We start from the raw sequence: 24832 nt of genomic DNA, 5'->3' as shown, positions 1-24832 counted from the left end.
CTAAAAAAAACCATTTTACCACCATTAAAGCTATTGATATAATTCTGATAGAAATAAGTAACTTTTAACTATAGAAAATATACATGGAAGATATTTTGTAACAATATGGAAATGTGAAAATTAACAATGTGGAAATTGACAGAACACATCTGTTTCACATCTCTTATCCTCAACTCTCTGTGTCCAAACTTTTTGGCAGGAGGGCCACATCATATCTCTGACACTGTGTCAGGGCTGGGGGGAAAAAGAATTTATTTACATTTCAAATTTGAATAAATTTACATAAATGAATATATTAGAGATGGAACTTATATGAATGACTGAAGGTCTTGCAATAGCTCATGGCCTATAAAAAGCCTTGCACAAAGCAAGGCTGGCCTTTCCTTTGCTGCCGCTGCTGCATCACAGACATGAAACAACAAGCAGTGGAGGGAGCCCTTGTCCCACAGCTCACGCGAGAGGTCGAACAGTTGGCCATCACACTGAGAGCAGTTGCATCAGACCAGTGTAGGCTCCAGTAAGTCTCCGGAGGGCCAGGGGCTCATTGGAGACTGGGGGCTCCCTGAGGGCCAGATTGGGAGTCCTCAAGGGCTGCAAGTGGCCCCAGGGCCAGGGTTTGGGCACCCCTGCTCTAAACTGAATTGACTCTCCTATTAAATTATTCCCTGGTAGGCTTCGAGATGCCCTAAGTAAGAATATTCTCTGTATTGGATGTGAACTCCTGTATAATTTTAATTTTGCCAGCAGTTTTCTAGCTTGCTGACCAAACAGATGAATAATGTCTTGGATTAGAAATTTAGAGAGACTTCTCTACTTAGCTGAGTGTTGATTTGAAAGACCTGGTTTCTTTAAGCCATCACATAGCAGGGACCAAATGTGTACACCTTTGGACTGGGCACAAATGGATTAACTAAAAGGCAGGTGGATGGTGATAGTTGTTTGGATTCTGCTTGTTTATCCCAATCAAAACAACTAGGCACAACATTGCCAGTTATGGAAGGCAATGATCTATGAGTCCAAATTGCTCAACAGCCGACAATGACAAATCTCCAACAGTTCTCATGGTGTTCATCTGCTGGATCTCCATGCTGGGTTCATTAACAGTCAATAGACTGTTTGACTTCAGAGAAGTGACTTCCTGTTGGGGTCCTGCTGCCAAAATGCAACAGGTTTCTTTTTTCCTCTTATACTTTGCTCCAAGTCTGGGACAAGAATGGCTATGTATGTGAATTCATTTTTTTGTTTTCTGCCCCTCCCTTTATTTACACTGAGTGGGCCCAATCCTAACTGAAAAAAACCTGCCAATGCAGCCACACCAATGGGGAGCACACTGCATCCTGCTGGTGGGGCGTTAGTCACCAAGGTTTCCTCCAAGTTAAGGGAATATTTGTTCCCTCACCTGAGAATAAGCCTCCATTATCCCAATGGGACACTTCAAATCTACGCCAGCTTCTTTGCTGGTTCAAGTCCAAGAAAGGAAGTGCAAAGGGGGGGGGAATGGGAGGAGGATACCATTACTCCTCCTCCACTCCCAGATACTTCCCCATTCCTTCCACTCCCTGCCCCCACCGCTGACTTACCTGCCCTGCAAGAGGTAGCAAGGTGTAGGAACAGACCTCCAGTACTGCTGCCATTTGCTCTCAAAATGGCTACCAGTGGCATGCTGCAGGTGCCAGAAGTCATTTTACAATAGAAGAACAGTGTTACACTACCATAAAGGGTTGCATAGCCCTAGTTAGGATTTGGCTGTTAGTTTCCTGACATAAGAACAGCCCCACTGGATAAGGCCATAGGCCCATCTAGTCCAGCCAGCTTCCTGTATCTCACAGTGGCCCACCAAATGCCTCAGGGAGCATACAAGACAACAAGAGACCTGCATCCTGGTGCCCTCCCTTGCATCTAGCATTCTGACGTAACCCATTTCTAAAATCAGGAGGTTGCGTATACACATCATGGCTTGTAACCCATAATGGATTTTTCCTCCAGAAACATGTCCATCTAGGCCGTTAAAGGCATCTAGGCCAGATGCCATCACCACATGCTGTGGCAAGGAGCTCCTCACAATCACTTCTGGTCTTCACCACCCGGAAAAGCTTGGTGTCATCTGCAAACATATCCCCCTCACTGCTCAGCCTTGTCTCCAGGTCATTTATGAAGAGATTGAAGAGCACCGGTCCCAGGACAGATCCTTGGGGCACACCACCTTTTACCTCTCTCCATTGTGAAAATTGCCCATTGACACCCATTGTAGATTGAAGAGCACCGGTCCCAGGACAGATCCTTGGGGCACACCACCTTTCACCTTTCTCCATTGTGAAAATTGCCCAATGACACCATTGACACCCACTCTCTGTTTCCTTGTCTTCAACCAGTTCCCAATCCAGGAGACGACCTGTCCTCTAATTCCCTGACTGTGGAGTTTTCTCAGTAGCCTTTGGTGAGGGACCATGTCGAATGCTTTCTGAAAGTCCAGATATATAATGTCCACGGGTTCTCCCGCATCCACATGCCTGTTGACCTTTTCAAAGAATTCTAAAAGGTTTGTGAGGCAAGACTTACCGTTGGAAAGGTATGACCTGGAAAAGTATACTTATGGCAGATTTTAGAGTCTCTATCTTGAGCATTAACCTTTGCAAAACCAACTGCCATATTTGTGTTGTCTGTCAGTGTTGGGATCTGGATAATGGGGCATTTGTAACAGTGAAGGCAGCATCTTTTGTGACTTAAATTAATGTAACCAGGTAGAGGCTTTTCCTTGAATCAGAGTTGATACTGGCACCTATGACCTCTTTACACTGGCAATAAAAGAGTACTCCATCTGAAAGGGAAAGGAACAGGAACAAACACCTGACACATGTCTTAGCCGGTGTGTTCTTGATGCTCCTGATGCAACTGTGAGTCTTGACCCATACTGAAATCAATAAGTTATGGAAGACGTGACGACTAATCCAAGTATTTTGCAGTGTAGCTTTTGTTTCATATTCCTCATTTAAACTAGATAAAAGTGCAAAAATGCATATAGTTTGATATTGGTGGTTTTGTTGTGTGTGAGCCAACTTGAGTACAGTTTCATTAAATTACACTACCCCAAACTGTAGGCAGGACATAATAAAAACATGTGTCATGTAATTTATAACTGTTTCATGATTCACGTTATAAAGTTACATATATGTTGTCACAGAATATAGACATTGGTAACACAGGCCAACACATTTTGCTTCCTTAAATGTTACACCAATTCCTTGGTATATTTGGGGTGTCGATTCCAAAAATGGCATCTGTTTTGCCCTATCATGTCTAGTTTTGGAGTCACGGCGTAGCCTCTTTAGTGAATGGTTCAAGCAGCTTCCTCATGAGGAAGCCTACACTATGGCTTCTTCATAAGGAAGCTGCTTGAACAATTCACTAATGAGGCTGTACTTTATCTCCAAAACTACACGTGATAGGACAAAACGGATGTCATTTTAGGAATCGGCACCCCAAATTCATATCAAACCACCATAAAGTTTGGGAAAAACTTTTCTGACCCTCATTTTGTATGCCTGTGTAATTTTTACTTGATCTTATTTTATGATACATTTGAAATATTCGTATGCTATTAGACATATTGAATGTTAATATTGTGCTCTTTATAATACAGCTACTGCGAATAGTTGCCACAATACATTTGGCAGCTTTTTCATAATGCATTGAAGTCACTGAAGTGAAGCAATTAAAAGCTAATTTCCTTCATTTTCGTACTGGCAAAAATTATTTCTATACTGTTTGTATTTTATACTTCTCAACCTTAATCATAATGATGTGAAATTGGTGAGAATATGTATATAGTGCTCAGTACACTGCTATCCTATTACTTTTCTGGGAATTTGATCCCTTGTAATCTCTTATCTGTGACAAGAGTTGTTTTCTTCACTTTTCAGTCACTTTTCATAATCCATATGCCAGAGTATTTTTATAGGACTGCTTATTAATCAAGCTGCAAATCAAACAGGATAAGATGCTGGGGCAGGCATCCAAGCTGACCACAAACAGGGGCTAAAATAGCAGCGGTCATATGCTTGAGTGTTATTTTTTTACAGTTTGCCCACAAGGATCATCATCATGGCTATTAAAAAAAAATAAACATCTGTTCTACATACATTTAACATGCAGAAGTAGGCAGTATTCCTGCCTATTGTCTCTTTACTCAAGGATCAACTGGAGCTGGTTGCGATGTTGCAGAGAAAGAAAATCTTGTGTTCTGCTAAGCAGGACATAGCATTTTTGAATACCGAAAGGAGTATTTTGCGTAAATAGTAAGACTATAAACTTGCCTGCAATTATGATTATGTAAAAATCACATTCATGTCATTTCAGAGGAGGAATGCCACTGCAATTAATGTCATTTCAAACATGCTGTTCTTGTAATGAAGATTCAGTTCATACGTAGTGAATATTTTTATTAATATAGATAAAAACACAAACTGCATGTATTTACTGTAGAATTGTCTTTTCCAATGAATAAACATTTGGTATTTCAAGGCTGCAGTACTATACACACTTTAATGGGACTAAGCCCCAATGAACCCAGTAGGTAAGCCTGGCCAGTGTCGTCACCCGGTGCTGGAGGCCTGCATGTCACCCCATGTAGTGGGCGGAACAGCGCTCCAGGTTGGTGTGGTGATGTACCATCGCCCCTTCCCCACAAGTTTTTTGGCTGTACCTTTTGTTAGAACACAGATATTTCAATGTGGTTTGTTTCATTGCATTCTGCATGAAATTACCCATTGATTGATATATAACATGATGGTATTATTCCTCCAAATTCTGATTCTAGTGATTTTGAAAACTTGTAGAGTCTCTCTCTCTCTCTCTCTCTCTCTCTCTCTCTCTCACACACACACACACACACACACACACACACCCCGTGTCAACTTACTAACACCTTATTGCAGCAGTTCTCCAACTTTTAGCACTGGGACTCACTTTTTTGAATGACAATCTGTCCAGGACAGTTGGAAGTGACATCATCAAGCAAATTAAAATAAATAAATGAAAATAAAATAAATAAGGGGGAGCCAGTCCTGTTCTACCAAGTGAATTTACTCTGAAGTAAGTCCTATTGTGGTCAATGGGGCTTACTCTCAGGAAAGTGTGGGTAGCATTGCAGCCTGTGAGCCCAATCCTATGCATGTCTACTCTGAAGTAAGTCCCATAGTAGCCAATGGGGCTTACTCTGTAGCCTGCCTGCAATAACCCCCCCAGAAAAGGATCAGTGAGCTCTTCAGCCCTCCCAGTGCCCAGTTTAAAGTTCTTCTATTTCAGGCATATCAATACAAAGACCCTCCTGGCTCTGCAAGTGCAAAACAGAAAACTTTCTCTTTTTTGTCCTTTTTAGTGGGGGGAGGGGAGAGGCTGCCTTCTGTTGCGCTTCAGCTCCATCAGATCAGGACCCTTATGGTGTCCTCACATTCCCCTTTGCCTAGCCTGACCACCAGCCAAGGCACGTCTGACTACTCACGAGTAAACATCACTGTGAGGCTGCTTTGCTTTCCATAGGGCTCCATGGACTGGGAGGAAGGTAGCTGGAAGGGAGGAACCTCCTTCTCCGGTGTTTTTGGGGGCTGCACTCATTGGATGAGGACCATTCTGACGTCCTTGGAGCCTCTCAGCCTGCCTCGACTAACGAAAGTCTGCCTACTCGCGAGTAAACACGGCCACGTGGCTTCGTTTTGCGCTCAGGCTCAGACTCGCGGCTGGGGGCAGCTTCTCGGGTGTTTTTTGGGGGCTGCATTCTTTGGATTGGGACCATTCTGGTGTCGGTGGATTCCTCTCAGCCTGCCCTTTCCGACGGACTATGGCAAGTTCGCCTACTCACGAGTAAACGCGCAATATGGCTCACTTTCCATAGGGCTCCATGCCTATTTTTCCTTCCGGTTTTTTTACCATAACTTTTGAAGGAAAGGAGATATTTCAATTCTGATTTTTGCACTGCACTCCGCTGGCCTGTGTGCATTCAATAGTGTATGGCATAATGCGGTAACCCCACGATGTTAGCACGTCCTCCCACCGGGGCGCGTCACACACCCCCGGTGCATCACCTGGTGTGGCCCGCACCCCCCTAGCGATGCCATTGAGCCTAGCACAGGGGGCAGAATGGAGCAGGGGGAAGGATTAAATGGGGCAGTGGAAGGGCGGAATGGGGAGGAGATGGGTGGGTTTGGTGGCAACATGCACCAAATCTCATCCCCTTTCCTTGGCCTAATCTATCTGCACAGATCATCACGGACTTGTGCCAGCAATATTGCAGGGTACACGCTGACCTGTTGCAGCTGCTGGAGCTTACACTAGAGCAAGGGGACAAATGTTCTCTTTTCCCAAGGAAACCTCCAGCAGTTGAAAATCCCATGTGGGATGCAGCATAGCCTGTGCGGGCACCACTCCATTGCTGCATGGGAATTTAGTGTGAATTGGGCTGTGAGACAAAGTTTCTGTCATCTGCTTACAAAAATCAAAACCTCAAGATGGTGGCTCTTAGATGTCCTTGTCTCCTAAGTAAATGATTCATCACATGCTGAATGCATAGATACTGAAACATCAGGAATGGATAATGATCCATTGTATTAGGTATCTAGGTGTGTGATTGCATTTCTACTTCATTAAAAAAAGTATATACTGTATATCCTGAAGTTCTTATAATAAACAACTGTCGAGGGAAAGAAGACTGGGCTCAGCTTAATTTTAAATTCATACAACAACAAACAACAACAACAACAGTATTTATATACCGCTTTTCAACAAAAAGTTCACAAAGCGGTTTACAAAGAGAAAATCAAATATCTAATGGCTCCCTGTCCCAAAAGGGCTCACAATCTAAAAAGATGCAAAGGAATACCAGCAGACAGCCACTAGAACAGACAGTGCTGGGGTGAGGTGGGCCAGTTACTCTCCCCCTGCTAAATAAAAGAGGAGCACCCACTTGAAAAAGTGCCTCTTACCCATACCATGTAGAAAGGAGTGTTTTAATGTAAGAGTTGACTCTAATAAATACTGTTGTTGTTGTTGTTGTTGTTATTATTAACAGTATTTATATACCGCTTTTCAACTAAAAGTTCACAAAGCGGTTTACAGAGAAAAATCAAATAACTAAATGGTTCCCTGTCCCAAAAGGGCTCACAATCTAAAAAGATGCAAAAGAATACCAGCAGACAGCCACTAGAACAGATAATATATATTATTATTACCTTTACAATAGTGTCATAGCTAGAAATGGGAGAAAGTTTATTTTTTCACTGATTTCAGTGTTTTCCAAAGTTTGGAGTGCAGAAAGCAGCATTATTATGTTTTTATTCAAAATTTATATTATAATTGCTTTAAAAGTGTACTAGGTAATTGATATAGGTGACATAGTGTCAGCAGATCAGTCACAGTCATTACCCATGCACCCCACCTTAAATAATTTAAAAAGCAATTTAAAAATTTTTGTGCATATTTTGGTGTTTTTTTTTACAAAAACGAGAAGTTCAGAAAGCATTTCATTATCACCATCCTCTCCTACCGCTAGTCGTAGTGTATCTTCCAGGCAGTGAGACTTCCTGCTGCTCCAGAATCAGAGATCTGCATGTACCAATCCAACAAATCACTCAGCATGACAGCACGCAAAATACTTCCTAATATCAGGAAACATCAAGCCACTTATTCTTATAGAATATTTCTCATCCCAAGGAAATCCAACAGTATGTTCTGCCAGTTTAACTAAGATTTTACCTGTAAAATAGTGCTAAAAAACAACATACAATCTGTGACTGTACATTCACTTTCAGAATTAAGACCCACAAGATTTTTTAATTGTGTCACTTTAGCTTTAGCTTTGATCCTGTCGAGCTTCTTAGCAATTTGTTGTGATTAAATTGCACTAAATTGAAGGAACATCCCTTCAAGGCAACTAACATTAGCATTTGAAATATTTGTGTCATATCATGTAATGTTTGTTTGTTGAAAAAAGAACTGTTATGGAACTTTCTGAATAGGTGGATGTTAGAATACTTGCTGCTGCAAAATTGGTTAAATGCTGCCACAGAACAGGACTGAGGAATGGATAGGGCAAAGCTAGGTATTAGTGCGGGCCCACAGGTCTCTGAGGCTCTTTCTGGCTGTCTCTGGCACTCTTCACTGCAGCAGCTGGTAGGCAGCTGTTGCCCGACTTGTTCAGCCAAGCAACTTGTGGTGCCTGTTTCAGTTCTCTGCTGGTATTCTTCATAACTGCTTCCTTCCATTCCTTCCTTTGTTCATGGAACAACTCAGTTCCTATTATCATTGCACTTCCCTTTTGAAAAGAAACTTTGTTCAATATGGTTTTCTTCTCCCCTCATCTCGTGGTGTAGTTGATACCCCTGTCCAAAGCAGTATCATATGTAGGTACAAGTGCATTCTCAGTTGTTTAATCAATCACGGTCTCTATCCTTTTTGGTGCTCTGCAGACCTCTTTTTTAAAAAAAATCTTTTAGACAGCTGCATCATTATCCTCAACAAAATATTTTGTGTGTCTTATATTCAGGGCTGGCTCAGCCATTATGTGGCTTTCATCAGGGTGGGTGGTGAGAGGAGTGGTGGATTTGGCATGCCCTTCCCCTGAGTCAGCCACTCCCACCTTCCTCCAGCCTGCCATGGACACAAGCCACATTGATCCACTTCCTCACTATGCTCTGTCATGTTTGGCACATTCCCTGGCATGCTTGGAGAAAAACAAATGTTTCTTACCACGCTTCATTGTATTCCTCAACCAGGAACTCCTGCCTTTTCCACTTTGGGAACATGACGGAGCATGGTAAGGCGCTTCCCCCTCCCCCAACATGCTGCAGTGACATCAGCAGTGGCAGACCTGGGACAGCATCAATTGGTGAGCCATATTGCACTGCCCCTCCTTACATTCCTCAGGGCCCAGTTTTATCTAACTTTCCACCTGCAGCCATACCAACAGTGCATGCACTGCATCCTATGGTGGGGGAGGCAGTCATGGAGGCTGCCTCAAGGTAAGGGAACATTTGTTCCCTTACCTAAGGGCTACATTGTGGCTGCATCGGTATTGGAAAGTTGGATAGGATTGGGCCCTTAGGGCGCAATCCTAACCCCTTATGTCAGTGCTTTCCAGTGAGTGACACCCAACTGCAGGATGCAGCACATGTCTGATTGGCACCGTTATGCCAGTGCTGGAAAGCAGTGACATAAGGGGTTAGGATTGCGCCCTTAGTCATTTTCTTCACTCTCCATTTTTATGGACAGTAAAGGAGCCTCCCACGTGTGATGGAGACAAACAGGAATCCTTTTTCTGCAGAATCCTTTTTATTGCTTGAATTGCACTTTATATTGAAGTGAGGAAGTAATGGACTTGATGTAGTGTGAACAAAGTTCCATTCTTTTCAAACACGCTCAAGTCTCTGGAATTAAACTGAATTTTGTTATCAATTACAATCTCTTTTGATACTCGTATTTACAAATGCTTGATTACCAATTTATTTGTGATTTTCTCAGGTGTTCATATATTTTGAGCAGTAATCAATCAGAAAATTTGTTTTACCTGACCCCATTACATCTTGATGAGTCACTGCTAGTCTGTGGAATGAAGTTCAAGGAGAGGAAGAAAACAGGACCAGGACCATTTGACTTGCAACTTGGGTGCAGTGACTCCAGCATGTCCCTACTACTCATCTTGGCATTTGTCCAAATATAACACTTCCTAGGTCATTGAACTACAGTTTCCTGACTCAGCTATCACAGGAAATCATGGCTGTAGTTCACTGGTAGTCCTGGGAATGGTTGGGAGGGGCAAAATCCCTGGGGCGCAACGCTTGTGGGAACAGAAGCGCCATGCCTTTGCTGCACTTGCTGTGCTGTCGCTACCTGCCCTCCAGATCCCTTTTGGAGCTAGGGAGGCTGTGCATGACATCCCCTGGCCCTCCCAAAGCCTTCTGAGGCGTCCAGAGGGCTGGCACTACTTCTGGTTTTTGTCATACTGCAGGCCCTCAAATGGCTTCCGAAGCCTCTGAGAGGGCCAGGGGATGTTGCTCAAGGCACTGTAATGAAGGTAAGTCTCCTCTCTGGAGGGGGGGGGACATTTTGCAACTTGTCTGTAAAAGATAGGAAGAGATAGGAACACAACTTTGTGCTGTTACATCAGGTGGAGAGAATGTGAAAGAGGAAGCAGCAAATGGATGCTAGTGGAAAGAACAGGTGTCATTTGCCACTTCCTGCTGATCCCAAGCAAGGATTGCTACTAATTCTGAACAAGAAAGCAAGTAGCTAATAGCGTGCTGTTGTCTAGCGTGTTTTATGCCAGGTTGCCTAGTTGTATGATATGCCTAGTTGTACATATGTCTAGTTGTATGATGGGTTAAGCTAGAAATCATACATATGCCTATGTTAAGCTAGTTGTACATATGCCTAGTTGTATGATGGGTTAAGCTAGAAATCCCACCTTGGGCCATTTTCCTTCGGATGGGAAAGGCAAGGTATATATCTTTTAAATAAAATAAGTAGATCTTGAACAAGCAACTGTGCCAGCCATCCCTACATAGGATGATGTGGCACAGAGGATCCTAGTACTGACACTCCTGGTGCAGAGCTCCTGGTAATAAGTCTCACTGAACTCAATGTCTTCTGAGTGGACATGCATAAGGTCAGTTTTATCACTTGCTAGGGATAATGCCAGGCTTTGACCAGGTCAACACAAACCAGTACCCAAGCTCATAAGGGGGACCCACCTGCCTTGGTCAACTTTTGAACCCTCAGTACTAGTGGTAGTAGTGGTTCTCTGTGTACCATGGGGAACACAGTGCAGCACTTTGCTACAAGGCCCCAGCAACCCGGCACCAGCACTGATACTTCTGCAGTGCTTAGCTACTGGCCTGAATACACTTTTATACATCTTCAGAATGTTCTTACAGAGCCATATATTTCTAGCTTTGTTTTTTACAGGAACCAGCAGGAGGATGAAACTCTGTTGAGAGTTTTTCAAGTTGCTGCAAAACTGAGCAGGCTTCCCCCTTTGAAACCCAAATATAACTTCCATTTGGTGTCCTTAGAAGCACTTGCAATCTGAAGAGACCCAGAAATTATGGCCTATTTTTTTCCATTGCTTTGACATTTCTGTATAATTATGTCATGTGACAGATAAAGAAGAAAGCCACGATGACCATTTCTGAGATTTTCCTGGATCTGCTTTGTTAAGATTTTTCACTGGGAAAGGGGAAAAAAACTATTTTCAAAAGTGGGCTGACCTTCCAAGCGCGTTCTACACTATCCTGCAACCAGCAAGTGTTTTAGCTTTCATCCTTGACATGTCACTGGTTTTTCTATAAGAAAAATATATGCTTTTAAATTAACTACCTCAACCTATTAGATTAAAGCTGATATACATTTTAAGTGGATTGTTTAACGGTATAATCTGAAATGTTTATCCCTCTTATTTTAATTGTAGTCCTAGCATTTCTACCAAGTTGTGGCACTTTTATAGTTAGCAGGAGGATAGCAGGCAGCTGCCCCCATTCATTTCAGCTCAGCATCCCTCTCATAGACAGTTGTTGCTGGTGTCTGTCTTGTGCTTTTTCTGTAGGCTGTGAGTCCCCTTAGGAAAGGGAACCATCTTCTCATTCATTTTGCTAGGTAGATCTTTGAGAACTCTTTTTCTTGAACAATAGTATATAAATATTTTAATAATAATAATAATAATAATAATAATAAGAGGGCGCTTATGAGCTCTGTAAAGTAAAATGTTAATTGGAATCAATTTTAAGACAACCACATTCGGGGAAAATACAATCTCTATAGTGAAAACAGGTGAATCCATTAGGAATGAGTTCTTGATGTCCAGATTGTCTTTGTAAAATTTAGAATACATTTTAATTCAATCCAGATGCATAAATCAAGTTCTTAACATTTCTTGTTTGCGGTGATATTCCTGCTTGATTGAGTCTATGAAGACTTAAGGAAATAGATATTTCTAATCAGGTTTTTTTCATAGAATTTGGTACAGTTTCCCTGGCTTATGAGAGGTAAAACCTATATTAATGCATTGGTTTACTTAAGGCAGGATAGTGGTCCAGTTTAAAACCTAGATTATGCAAGCATTATGCTCTTACGTTGACGATTATGTTGAGTTATTACTTGTTTGTAGCAAACTATGCAAGTGAATCTTTACAGAGCTGGCATTGTTTTCCTCTGAGTTGAAGAATGTGAAATATCTTTGGAAATGAGGTATTTTTCACAAAGCTGTCAATGTTTGTGCTATTTCCATAGCCCATGCATTTCACACATAGGTATTAAATTTTCCTCTTTAGGTAAATAGCAGTGAGCCCTTACCTGCTGATGTAACAGCTGTGGACATGGCTCTACTATTCAAAATCAGTGCACTATAAAGGCTTTGCATTCAAAGAGCACAACACAGGCTGTGTCTGTATGCAGGCACATGTGCCACTCTGTTTTCTCATCAGTAGTTTGATTGCTTTAAACCCCATGGGTAATTAGCATGATTGTTACTCTGTATATGCAGATAATCAATTAAATTAAATGCCACTGGCATTGGAAAAAGGTCAAACCAGGTTTTGCTACTCTTTTAAAAACCCAAATGGCTTTAGGAAAGTAACTTACGTGTGTGTGTGTGTGTGTGTGTGTGTGTGTGTGTGTGTGTGTGTGTGTGTGTGCATTTTAGATGCTTCTGAGAAAGCATGAACAGAGAAGCCATTTCATTCTCTTTTGCGTGTATTTAGTATGGGTATTTAGTCTGTTGCTTTGATGATGATATTTTATTTCTATTACTTCCTAAAGACAAGTTGTAATAACTCTCTCCCAAATGACTGTTAATCCTTTTGAGCACTATAACGTTAGGAACATAAGAACATAAGAACAGCCCCACTAGATCAGGCCATAGGCCCATCTAGTCCAGCTTCCTGTATCTCACAGTGGCCCACCAAATGCCCCAGGGAGCACACCACATAACAAGAGACCTCATCCTGGTGCCCTCCCTTGCATCTGGCCTTCTGACATAGCCCATTTCTAAAATTAGGAGGTTACGCATACACATCATGGCTTGTAACCCGTAATGGATTTTTCCTCCAGAAACTTGTCCAATCCCCTTTTAAAGATGTCCAGGCCAGATGCCGTCACCACATCCTGTGGCAAGGAGTTCCACAGACCAACCACACGCTGAGTAAAGAAATATTTTCTCTTGTCAGTTCTAACTCTCCCAACACTCAATTTTAGTGGATGTCCCCTGGTTCTGGTGTTATGTGAGAGTGTAAAGAGCATCTCCCTATCCACTCTGTCCATCCTCTGCATAATTTTGTATGTCTCAATCATGTCCCCCCTCAGGCGTCTCTTTTCTAGGCTGAAGAGGCCCAAACGCCGTAGCCTTTCCTCATAAGGAAGGTGCCCCAGCCCCGTAATCATCTTAGTCGCTCTCTTTTGCAGCTAAGTCATCACACCACAGTCTTTTTTTGCTGCTGGAAATACAGTCCTGATTCACGCTTTACTAGAACTCACACTGCTTCTCCCTTTTCCAAAGCCCAGAGTAAAGCAAGCCAACACCATACCATCCAACAATTCCCAGATGAAAACAAAGGCACTATTACCCATTTATTTTAAAAACTGAGTGGATGATGGTAGGAGCAGAATCCAGCATTCCAGCAGCATGGGTTGGCGGACAATGCCAATGGCTCCAGAGCAAGTCAAGGTCATATAAGAAACAGATATACAGGTTGAGACTAATTATTCCAGTGGGTTCCATTCCAAGCATTCACTTGGATGGCAAAAAACGCACTATAGCAAATCAATTTAAAAAACAAAGTTTCTTTGCTCTGGTGATTTAAAAACAGCCTTGCTGACCTTTTGACTCTAAGATAAGAGTCATTAAGAAGACAATCCATCAACCAGTTCTCCTCCAAGAGCTTAGAAAGCTTCACTCAGCCCCTCCCTTCACCAATGCAAAATGATCACCTTTCTTTCATGCGCACAGGGGGAAGGGAGGGGTCTGCTGGAGAGAGAAGGATTGATGGATTGTCAGATAGCTGCCCTCTCTCATTAAGGAGGCTATTGTTAAAGGACTGTTCAGTTTTTTAAACTGATTTTAAAGGGATGCATTTTTCCCCTTCTCCAGGGATCAGCACGTTCCTTCTCTTTTGCAGGGGCCATTCTTGTTGAGTCAAATCCGTGTATAAAAAATCCATGTATAAATAGGCTGGACCTGTACGCAATATTGCATTTATATCTTTTAGAGAACATTGGTCCTATTTAACCACCAAGGAAACAGCAATAGGGGACGGACTAGCTTAAGACCATTCAGTGAATCCATGGCAGAGAATTCTTAAGCAGACAGAATAACAATAGAGCATTTCTGAGCATATGAGGAGTACTTTTTCATCACTACTGGCTAACTGCAGCTCCTGCCTCCCCACAGACTTAGAGTTAGTGTGCATCTGAATATTGCAGACTGCCTTTCATTTATCACTAAGCAACTGCAGCCTGTCCTATCCCCAGGTACTTAAAGTGAAGCAGCAGGGTTTACAAAGTGATGGCATCTTTCATACATCCTCAACACCTCTTTCTTTAGAAATTAAATTAGAAATTAAGCATTCAGTCCACCTTCACTGCAAGTCCACTACAACCAGCTTCCGTTTTACCTACTTATACTGGAAGAAGAGAAGCAAATGTAATTCCATCTTTAAAACTGAAGTCTCTGGATGCTATTTGTCAATATTGGTACTTGGATCGCTCTGCCTATGCATTTGTACATCCATTCAGTGCCTTGTGGTGGCACAACAGGTGATGGCAACTGCAGTGACCTGCATGTGCTGCTGTGAACAGACTGTATAAAACATTAAAGTCTTCCATTTCATGAAGCAAGGTCATGCTGCATGCCATCAATGAGTCTGTGATTAAGCTATAATTAGTGTACAGTTAGCTTGGTTCTTACTCTAAAGGTTATGAGAAAAATCAGTATTCATGAATATGAATGCTTGAATAATCTGGAAACTGGAATACACTACAGATGGTGCAATCAGTACCTAATAATGCCTCTGTTGGTGATGAGGGAAGGTTTGGGGAAACTATGAGCCTTCGTGAAACTCCACAGGCAATGAAATCTCACATGCAAGTTTCCTGTGGTTGAAAGATGGTCTGAATGTCTGTCTGACTTGAGATATGAGAACTTGTTAGAAGCAAATGTGAAATTGATTTCTGATTAGTTCTGTCAACATTCTTCCATTGATAGATACACTCAAGCTTTTCTTAGTTTTTTTTTTAACCCTAATAATCCCAATCCCTGCACTTGTTAGAGAGTAAATGAGTTGCCTTCCACAAACCAGCACTAGATTTCACAGCAGACCTAGCAGAAAACAGGCACAATCATTCCTGTGCTTGAAGTTACTGTAGATACCACTCGCCTTTGGGGAGAAGTTTCTACCAATAAATCAAGCGTAGATTGACACCTCATCTTATCTGTGGATCACTCAGGGGTCAGGGCTGTTCAGGCATGTCTTTGCAGCCAGGAGAAACTTGGAGGAGCTTCTCAGGAACATTTTGAGTGATTGCAGATAGCTTACAAACACCAGCTTTGTTTACATTTATTTCTTGGAGCTCTGTTGTAGAGTCTTCTGAGCTACTTAACTCCAAGCCCAGAAGTGCCTCTTAAAATGACAGTGAACAGTATAAAAAGTTGTCTGGCAGCAATTGAAGCAGGGTGCTGTGCCGTGGTAAGCTGTTTATGTTGCTTTATAAGGGTGCTGCATTTGTTTTGGATGGTTTTTAAAACTGCCAGTGCTTTTCTGCAGATTCAAACCTGAACCTTTTTTCTTAGCAATTCAATGCAATGTTCAATTCTGTTGCGGGGGGGGGGGGAGGGGGAATGGCACACAATGCCACATAAGCATCTTGTTTAAAAACAAAAAAAGTGGCTCAGATTCCCCAGGTTTTACCCCCAAGGGTCATGGAACATTCCGTGATTTTTGGCTGAAAATCTGCCTTCGCCTTATCTGTGAGATCGATTTATAGGAGAGTGTGGTGAGTGTCCTGGGTTTGATGAAGTTCTGAAGGTGCCTGATTGGATGAATGGAACCCACCTGGCCTCTCCATCCTACCTTTTAGTCCTGTCAGTTAATGTACTGTGTCTATTCCTGTTTTGTTGTCAAAGGTAAATTTGTTTGTATATCATCTGCATTTTATTAAGATATTAGAGAGTTATAAAAAAATATACAAGCAGACATTACACCTCTTCAGACATTCTGTACACATTCTGTGCAGTCTTCATTCTTCCAGAATGCTGTGAATGTGCCTGGTGAGCCCTGCTGCCATGCTGCTACTGCCATGTCCCTATTCTCCTCTGGGAGAGTGTTGGTTGCTGCAGAACTAGGAGCACATAGGTGGTGAGGCTGGCTGGGGGCGCTCTTAGTATTCTGTAATGGTGGAGACTCTACATATCTACTGAAAAGGGTTATAGAAGCAATTGGAGGGCCTCTCTTGTTGAAGGGGTAGTTTCAGTTTATTATTATTATTATTATTATTATTATTATTTCTACCCCGCCTTTCTACCCGGGGGGACTCAAGGCGGCTTACAACAAGGTTAAAACAAATTAAAAACATAATTTAAAAACAGATAAAAGCATATTAACAACATATCATTAAAACAGTAGTCAGATAAAAGTAGTCAGGTAAAAAGAGCATAGAGCAGCAAATCATAAAAGAATCAGGCCTGTAACCAGGTATTTAAAAAGATATTAAAAGATTTTGAAAAGATCTTAACCCCTGCTAATTGGGTAAGAGGCACTTTTTCAAGTGGGTGCTCCTTTTTTTTAGCAGGGGGAGAGTAACTGGCCCACCTCACCCCAGCAGTGTCTGTTCTGGTGGCTGTCTGCCGGTGTTCTTTTGCATCTTTTTAGATTGTGAACCCTTTTGGGACAGGGAGCCATTTAGTTATTTGATTTTTCTCTGTAAACCGCTTTGTGAACTTTTAGTTGAAAAGCGGTATATAAATACTGTTAATAATAATAATAATTAATAATCTTTAAAAAGGCCGAGAACTCAGAAGGCCTGTCTAAGCAGAAGGGTCTTCAGGCCTCGCCGAAAAGTCTCAGGAGAGGGCACCATTCTTAAGTCAAGGGGAAGGGAATTCCATAGCGTTGGTGCCACTGCTGAGAAGGCCTTATTTCTTGCTGCTGCCCCACATACCTCCCTAGGCGGCGGCACTTGTAAAAAGGCCTTCTCTGATGACCTAAGAGGACAAGCTGGATTGTACGGGAGTAGGTGATCTCTAAGATACCCTGGCCCAGAGCAGTATAGGGCTTTAAAGGTCAAAACCAGCACTTTGAATTGGGCCCAGAAACGAATGGACAGCCAATGCAGCCATCGGAGAAGCGGACTGACAGAGTCAAACTGCCTACTTCCAGTAACTACACGGGCCACCGCATTCTGCACTAGCTGCAGTTTCCGAACTGTCTTCAAGGGCAGCCCCACATGGCGCTCGTTACAATAATCTAACCTCGATGTCACCGTGGCATGGATCACCGTGACCAGGTCTGCACGATCCAAGTACGGCCGAAGCTGAGCGAAGGCCCCCCTTGCCACAGCCGCCACCTGGGAATCCAGGAGCAGCTGCGAGTCCAGGTGGACCCCCAAGCTGCGGACCTGCTTAAGCCAACTAAGTTAAGGCTTAATTGTAAAAAAGCAAAAACATTAACTCCTTCATATGATCAACTTTTCTCTAATTTACTTAGAATAAACTAGATGCAATTCGGTTAAGTCTGCAGCTGTTCTGCACTCCTCCTTGAACTCTGCTTTCTCACTCATATCCTGCAACTCACCAATCGTTCTGTCTTCTATCTCATAGCTTTCAAATACTTGGTATTATGTTAAAAATGGGATAATTTTTATTCTTATTTCATTTATTACAACTAAGAAGTTTTACTGTGGCATGCTTATTTTTCTTTGCCAACGCAGGTCTGGTGCTGCCAGAACCAGTCATCTGGAAACCAGGCTATAGTTGGGGGAGTGGGAAAAAGCAGGTCAACTTGCAGCTCTTTACCCCCCCTTCTTTGAGGAATGATGCTTTGTCTGTTGCTTCCCCACATACAACCTCTATCACTTCTTGCCCCAACCAGCCACCTCTCCTCTTGCCGTTTTCAAAACAGTAACCATTCACCACTTCTCCCCACCTCATTTTGCTGCTCTTTCAAATGACTGGAAAAGCAGTGAGTGGCTGGGGCAGGAGGTGGTGGCAGAGGTGCACATGGGGTGGCAATAGCAGATGAAGCTACGTTGCTACCGCTGACACAAAGGCAGTAGAGAGGGGCAAGCAAACACGGCATGCCCCCCCACAAAATGAAATTTCTGCAGGAGTCATGAGTTAGCAAAGTGAAGAATTGTCAGTATCTAGTGTAAAATGTATGACTGAATCTGGTTTTCATTTCAAAGGTGAGAGAAAGTAGTGAGTATAACTTTGGAAGAGATAAGTTAACTGATCTTGAACTTTGATTTGACTAGGTAAACTCAGCCACTCTGTGATGTGTAACATTAATTTCAACCAGCTGTACTAATAAGTTACTTCCACTTAAAAATAAAAGGAACTTACTTTTTAGCCAATTCCCAAGTGTATAATAATACTGATACTTTTTCTAAAGCATTTTAGAGTGTTGAAAGAGCGTCACAGAATAAATTCATTAGGTCTGGTAATTGCACAATAGCCAGCAATTCCTAACTCGGTTATTTCTGGATCCGTTTCTCTAGTAGTTGCATGCATCTTGTCACTAAAATCTATTTGTCTGTGTCTAAGGTCACAATCCTACCCTGCTCTGGAACAGGCAAGCCAAGAAGCTTGTGCTGTATCCTGCGCAGAACTGGGCCCCAAAGTGGCTCAGCCAGAGGTAAGGGAAAACTTTTCCTCTTACCTCCAGGTAAGGCACACTGGCCCCTATGAGTCTCCTTGGACTTGTGCTACCTCCGGAGGTGGCACAAGTCCAAGGAAAGCGGAACAGCTTGAACATGCTCCAAACTCCCAGGGAACGGGATCTGGTATAATTGCTGGGTCCCAGCCCTGCCTCCCACTCCCCACCTCACCGCCCCACTGCCGCCCATTGCCCTCCCTCCCCCTGCCCCAGAATGCTTCCCTCCCACCTCCTCCCCACCTCCTCCCCGCCCACCCCAGCTGGGCCGACGCAAGGTGTACCGTGCAAGCCACCACGGAGGCTGGATTCAACCTCCGTGTGCCAGTGCACCTCTGTGTGCTTGCGCGGCTTGCTTGTGAGGAGGCGCAAACGTACTTTACAGCACGTTTGCCACCCTCCTGGGCTGGCGTAAGGGCGTCTCTGGATTGTGCTCTAAGTATGAGAAGGGCAGCATCAGTTGCAGTTCTCCAAAGGTAACATCATGTTTTTCTCCAGTTATAAGATTTCAGGTAGCAAGACACAGAGAGATCTTTCCCCAAGGCCATGGGGCAGACCTTCCACTTTTACACCAGTAGTTGGTTAGAACCATTTGTTTCACTCAGAGTTCAGTTACTGTGTTTATCCTTGTTTCTTGTGGTTCTTTGCTTGTGGCCTAGTATTGCCTTACTTCCTGCAGAGCTGCAGAACCAGAGTTGAAGCAGAACCACCTGGGTTCACAGCAGGCAAAGATGAACTGTCATTTTGTATCAAAGCCAAGTTGCAGACAGAGAGAAAACATCTATTGGATATGGAGATGCACTCCACCAAGATTCACATTTCAGGGAGACTTTGTTGAAATAGGGCTAACGCTACCATTCCTTTACACACTTGGATTTACTTCTTAGTAGATATACATAAGATTGGGCTGTAAGTCACCCATCAGTGATCAGCTGATCACAGCTGATCAGCTGAAGACTAATGCACATTATTGGGCTAGAAAAGAGAATAAATCTTGGTGGAAAGCTGTACTAATAAGGATGCTGTAAGACTGTGATCTGAACAGTGCCTTAAAGTGCACCCATGGATTTGTCTGTGCATACTAAGTTCTTCACTGTGCATTGTTCACAGCACATTGTTAGCAGCTTTTGTAGCCTAATGCATTTCAAATTTAGCCTTTAAAGTCTGCCATTATGGAAAAAGAGTTTTGGAACATATGCAATGGCTCATCAACCAGTTCTCTGGATCATGCTGCAATAATCTGGGTTGTCTGTAGATTACTTATTTAGGGAAAGGACTATGGCACAGTGGTAGGACATCTGCTTGACCTGCAGAACATCCCAGGTTCAATCCTTGACATCTCTAAACAGGGCAGAGAAAAAAGTCCTACTTGAAAACTTTGAGAGACACTGTCAGTCTGGGTGCCAAGAGGGACCAATCTTGTGGGGTTTTGCTTAGGCTGGTGGCAATGAAACATTGAGTAAATAAAGGCCAATCCTTTATTGGAGGATTGGCCTATTGGAGCAATCCCCACTGCTCTGTGAAGAGAAACAGAAGTCTTACCTTGGGAAATCCCATGACAAGCCACATCTTGCTTGGTTAGCTAGTTCCTACTCATAAAAAAAAGCTCATAAACAAGACCATTAACAGTCACTAAAAATGGCTTCAGCTTTGCTTCTATCACCAACTTCACTGTAAACTCATTCATGAGTCCTATGCTAGTTGAGGCATAGGGTTCAAGGGCAATCAAGAAGTCTCTGCTGCACCCTTCTCAGGGTGCTACACAATACAATAGGTAATTACCATCTGTTGTCACAGACGAACTATCAGGACACAAAGGAATGGTCACCTCCCCTTCCTAAATAGCAGCTGTGTTGTCCTATGGGGATTTTTTTCTATAAAAAGCTGGATCACAGTCCTTGCTGTTGCTGGTGTCATTGTTGAGGGTTGCTCAGTTACTCTTTGGTACTATGTCAAGCACCTCCATTCCCTCTGCTTCCCAAGAACTGCTGTGCCAGCAAGTGCCTCATGACACCCCAGGGCATCACAACTCATGGTTTGGGAACCGCTGGCCTAGCAGTTGGCTTGCTTTAGTGGCCTGACCTGGGTTTTGCATATCAAGCCTATGTCTTCCTTTCCCCCATCTTTTGAATGGAGAGAATAGTTTGTCTTGGCAAACTAGCCCCACAATCACAAGAGCAGTTAGCCAAGACTCCTTTCGTTTGCCTAACACCACCTGTTGCTGAATATTAATACATAGCTAATTCAGTCATCCCAATCTTGCAGTTCCTGATACGTGCAAGACCTCCAGTCGTATAACAGTCCCTTGACTGCAAGATCATTCTACTTTGGTTCAAAGGAAAGGGCAAGTCTCCACATCCAATAGGGATGTGGACCTGTTGATTTCTCCCTACACCAAAGTGAATATGGTACCCACACACTCAGGATGTCTTTGTATGTGTGCAAGCATATGGGGCTATAGCACTATATTTAATATCTTTTGTTCTCCCTACCTGAAGACTGTGTACACTTTCAGTAGTATGCAGCATATGTTGAAAACCATCTATATGTTTTATTAAAAGATAGTTTACTCTCTTTGTCTGCACAAACTCTGACATAATTCTTCTTTCTCCCCATGCTTCTCACCAACCATTCCTAACACTTTATCTTGAAAAAACAAGTTTTAAAAACCTGTTTGAGCAGGAAAGCAGAACCAAGTTTGGCAAAGTTGTTAACCTACATAGAATGGTGTGGTATTTTCCTTTCCTCTTTCTCACGCGTAAATGTAACATAGGCATTACTTTGTAACACTCAATGTAAGGCTAATTTGCCTCATTTGAATCTAAATAGAGCCCACATCCTTCCTGTGCCCTTCAAAGAATTCTAAAAGACTCTACAGAAAAAACAGATGTACCAGTATGTATCACTTTCAATTAGGGATGACATGATTAGGTCTATGCTGAAGAAACTAAAGGACAAAACTGTCCATGCAGAAAATAGGCTACTGAGACGATGAGGAGAGTTGGACACTCAGCTGTTTGCTTTTTCTTGTTGCAGTAACCCAAACCCTTTCAACAGACTATCAACAAAGCTATAGAATACCCACTGTGTTTCCAGACAGCTGTTTTGGAAATGAGAAAATTATAACACTTCAATTGTAACAAGAACGTAGAAAAGGCAGAAATTAACCACAAGTCAGAAGCATCATACTAAAACTCAACCCCATGAAAGTACAGTGGTGCCTCGCATAACGAAATTAATCCGTTCCGCAAGTCCTTTCGTTGTGCCAGTTTTTCGTTTTGCAAAGCACGTTTTCCCATAGGAATGCATTGAAATTTAATTAATGCGTTCCTATGGGCAAGAAAAGTCAGAACAAAGTCAAATTTGGTTTACAAAGTGTTTATTAAGTGCTCTTTAAAGGCATACATACTTGTACTGAGGATTTCAAAAACGGGGGGATGCTGAGTGGGGAGCTTGATTCCAATACAAGTGGGGGGGGAGAGCAGATCTCTATACAGACCAGTGCAAAAACAGGGGAAAGGTGTGGGGGAGGGAAGATCTCTAAATAGACATCACAGCAAGACCAGTGCAAAACCCCTTGCACACAGAACCAACAGATGGAAGTTGGGGGGGCAGATCTCCATACATACCAGTGCAAAAACAGGGGAAAGGTAAGTCAGCACCAGTAGAGTCAATGGGGCTCACTCCAGGGATGTGTGGATGGGAGAGAAGCCTTCCTGGGCTCGCTCCCTGGGCTCCTTCCCTAGGCTCACTCCCTGGGTTCCCTGGGCTCCTTCCCTAGGCTCGCTCCCTCGGCTCACTCCCTAGGCCAGTGATGGCTAACCTTTTTGAGACCGAGTGCCCAAACTGCAATGCAAAACCCACCTTTTTTATCACAAAGTGCCAACACGGCAATTGAACCTGAATATTGAGATTTTAGTTTAGAAAAAAAAAAACTCATACATTAACATCTTTTACCCACTATTACTTGTAACCCTTAATGAACTTTTCCTCTAGAAATTTGTCCAATCCCTTCTTAAAGGCATCTAGGCAAGTTGTCATCACTGCTTCCTGTGGCAAAGAGTTCCACAGACTAATTACATGCTGGGTAAAGAACTATTGTCAGGGAGGAGGTGGCTGCAAGACCATGCCACTGCTCATTTTCTCAAACAAGAAAATATTTTTGTTAAAAAGCCCCACCCACAGAAGTGGGCTCTAAGGCTGCAATCCCAGCCACTCTTTCCTAGCAGTAAGCCTCATTGACTCTAATGGGGCTTACTTCTGAGTAGACATGCACAGGTGCAGGCTCCAATCCCAGGCACTCTTTCCTGGGAGTAAGCCTCATCCACTGTAATGGGGCTTACTTCTGAGTAGATATGCACAGGAGTGGGCTCCAAGGCTGCAATCCCAGCCACTCTTTCCTGGGAGTAAGCCTCATCAACTCTACTGGGGCTTACTTCTGAGTAGACACGCACAGGAACAGACTCCAATCCAAGCTTGCAGAATGGGCAAAATTCAAAACGGAAACAAATGCAGGGCAGGTGGGGGTGAAGGGAGAAGAGGAGCAGACTCCAATCCCAGGCACCCTTTCCTGGGAATAAGCCTCATCCACTGTAATGGGGTTTACTACTGAGTAGACACGCACAGCAGTAGCTCCAAGGCTGCAATCCCAGGCACTCTTTCCTGGGAGTAAGCCTTATTGACTCTAATGGGGCTTACTTCTGAGTAGACACGCACAGGAGCAGACTCCAATCCAAGCTTGCAGAATGGGCAAAATTGAAAACGGAAACAAATGTGGGGCAGGTGGGGGTGAAGGGAGAGGAGGGCAGTGAGCACAGGGGGTGGAGGGAAGCAACCTGCCCTCCCAACACATAGGGGCTGGGAAAAAGCCTCAGTTTCCTTTAAAGGGACACGCCGCTTCAGCGCCCCTCCCCAGGCTGCCTGGTTCAGCGCTGTGTGCCAACAGAGACAGCGCTGCGTATCTGGCACGCGTGCCACAGGTTCGCCACCACTGCCCTAGGCTCATTCCCTAGGCTCACTCCCTGGGCTCACTCCCTAGGATGGGATGAGAGAGAGGCTGGGATGCTCCAGGCTTGGGGGGGGAGAGAGGCTGCGATGCTCCAGGCTTGGGAAGAGAGAGGGCTGTGATGTTCCAGGCACACAGGAGCCTGGCCCTGTGAGTGAGTGAGTGAGTGAGTGAGTGAGTGAGTGAGTGAGGGGTGGTGAAGAGACCGTAAGTGTGTGTGTGAGAGGGAGGGAGGGATGCTGACTGACCCGCTGCTGCGCAAGGAAACCCCAAGAACTCATCATCCTTCCTTAGGGTGAATGTGAGCATAAACCAGCATGACGATCCTCCCCTTTCCTTAGGGTGAATGTGAGCATAAACTGGCATGAAGATCCCCCCCTTAAGACAAACAAAAACAAAAACAAAAAAAATTCGTTATGCGAAGCATAAGTCATAAAAATTTGTTGTGCGAGTTACCAAACTTCGCACAACTCTTTTGTTCTGTGGGTTTTTCGCTGCGCGGGGCATTCGTTATGTGAGGTACCACTGTATTCTGAATTGCTGAATGGATTGCCGTTCTGAGCAAGTAAAAGAAGAAATACCCTGCCTGTACCAGTAGTATTGGCGTCAACAAAATCAACTAAGCAGTTTTGCATGCCCACTTGCCATGGTGAAAGCTATGGTTTTGACCATGCGTGGTGCTCAGCTTCTCACATAAAAAAGTTCCTGTTTGCAGTAGCATGCTTCGAATAATATGCAACTAATAAGCAGCATGTGTTGCCCATTCTGGTATTCCTACACGTCTGTGCTCTATAAAGCAGTAGTCCTTCCCACACTGTTATAATGTATGTGCAATAAGCAGTTTGTTCTGTTTTTGTTAGGAGGTGGCCTCACTGCTGTTCACCAATCCTCATTATCTTTTAAAAAAAACTGATAACTTCTAGTC

General features: G+C 43.4%; 1 protein-coding gene across 6 annotated transcripts in view; it reads left to right on the top strand.

Moving 5' to 3' along the window:
- The window catches only part of FYN (FYN proto-oncogene, Src family tyrosine kinase), a 161617-nt gene that overhangs the window by 79588 nt on the left and 57197 nt on the right, over positions 1–24832 (top strand). The window contains exon 3 of one of the 6 annotated variants that reach the window (XM_066613482.1): positions 2373–2539. The exons of 3 other annotated variants lie outside the window; for them this stretch is intronic. The gene's annotated coding sequence lies outside the window, so the exon portion shown is untranslated. Of the gene's footprint in view, positions 1–2372; positions 2570–8805; positions 8879–24832 lie in introns of those variants that run through there. 2 more of the 6 variants (XM_066613471.1, XM_066613489.1) reach the window with 2 other exon arrangements.

This window comes from Tiliqua scincoides, chromosome 1 (genome assembly GCF_035046505.1).
Source record: "Tiliqua scincoides isolate rTilSci1 chromosome 1, rTilSci1.hap2, whole genome shotgun sequence".
Classification (NCBI taxonomy): Eukaryota; Metazoa; Chordata; class Lepidosauria; order Squamata; family Scincidae; genus Tiliqua; species Tiliqua scincoides.
Note: the sequence above shows the minus strand (reverse complement) of the source record. Positions and strands in the feature narration are given on the sequence as shown.